We start from the raw sequence: 1842 nt of genomic DNA on the forward strand, positions 1-1842 counted from the left end.
ATCTTTAGTGCAGTGACCATTGGTGAGCTGGGAGTATAGTACCTGTTTAATGAGCCAGTTGTCAGACATCCTTATGACACGTCCTGTACAATGGAGCTGGTGCCACATAAACATGGCTTTGATGCTGGTGGTGTTTGCTTGAGTCAAAATGCTTTCATTCATTCTTCTGTCCTACCAGTGATATAGAGGATTTTCTAAATGTGAGGGAGTCACAGAGAGAAGGGGTAAAATGCCTGAACTTTCAGTGGGGAAAACACCACAGGCATGGAAAAGATCCCATCTGAAGCGGGGATGGCAGGGATGTGCTTTTGGAGTTCCTACTCCCTCCAGCTTGGGAGGAAATACACCAAAAGCTGTATTTCCAGCCCAGGAAGATGCAGTGTGGGGAAAGATTGCAGTTGGCAGTGAGTGATGATTCTGGAGACCTTCCCGGCCATTAGCTCTTTGCAAGCAGTGGAAGAGAACTGGGCAGCACCCATGACCAGGGTGATCAGAGGGTCATGCCTCAAACTGGAGCCTCAAGAAATGAGGACCAGACTAAAGCCACCTAACTGTGAAGACAGTGGTTGGAGGCTGCTGAGGGAGGAAAGGGAAAGTAATTGCTGCTACTTCAGTTCCATGAGTCTTAAAAAAGCCATGTGCCTCTGATGTGAAGTTCACTGTATTGTTTTTAGTTTTGGGTTTTTTTTATTTCTTTTGCCGATGTTGCCTCATGGTTAAGAGGGGGGAAAACAGGGACTCCCCACCAGGTAATCTTGAGAGGCAGCAGGAGGCAGAGTTCCCCTTCCCGAAGAAGCCATGCCAGCCCAGATTTTGGGGTGTGCAGGCAAGGGAGCAGCTCAATAAACGTGGCTTCTGTTGATTTCCTTGAGTAAGAAGGCAAAATAGATTGCACACCATCCCATGAAGAAGGACAGAAGTTGCTTTGAGTTGTCTTAATTAATTTCCCAGTAACCCTGATGCACAGACTGGCTGGGGACTGAGGGGAAGTTGTTTAAGGTCATTTGCTATATGGACTTTGAGAAGGGAATTAATTGAGACTGATTATAACACATAGCAAATTGGGGTTAATTTAAGTTATTGGATCCTGACCTGATGGGTGGGGTTGTAGCAAAACCCCCAGTTTTTCTATTTTTTTTTATTTAAAAATACACTCACTCCCTCCCCCTCCCGTAACCATTTCTGACTTTCTCTCTGCCCTCTCTATCCCTTATAAGTGATTACAAGTAATACTAGGTAAGCTAATTCTTATACTCCCACATTGTAATAAGCCCCCTTTTATATTGTAAATAGTGTTATGTTATGTTTGTATTGATTTTTACTGTTTTATATTGTATTATATTGTATTCCTATCATTTGTGAATTGATTTTTATTGTTTCATATTAACATTATATGATTTAGGCCTGCAATGTGGGTTGACATGAGTGATGTCAATGAGTATCCATTTTGTGTCAGGTTCCCATCTTGTTCCCACCTTGTCCCCATTCCCTGTTGTATAAGTATGTTGTAACATATTACTCATACCTACCCCTCCTATGTAAAGTGGTTCCTGAATGAATGGGGATAAAGGAGGGTGCTTGAGAGACAATGGAAGTAGGTCTAAAAATAGTTCCCTTTGAATGACTGAACCATCAACCGTCACCCTGCATTGACCCTCCCTGGCTCAAGATTTGGAAGACAAAGACTGCTGCAGAAACCAGCCAACTCACCATTACAGACACCTGTAACTGCATGTCTTCACCTGGAATGCACATGCTCAATACACCAGGGGCTGACCCTTGCCACTAAGGTCATAGAAGGTCTGCCCCTGTAAAAGGGGGCAGTGAAGACAGACCCAGCGG

Source organism: Alligator sinensis, unplaced genomic scaffold, assembly GCF_000455745.1.
Source record: "Alligator sinensis unplaced genomic scaffold, ASM45574v1 scaffold774_1, whole genome shotgun sequence".
Taxonomy (NCBI): domain Eukaryota; kingdom Metazoa; phylum Chordata; order Crocodylia; family Alligatoridae; genus Alligator; species Alligator sinensis.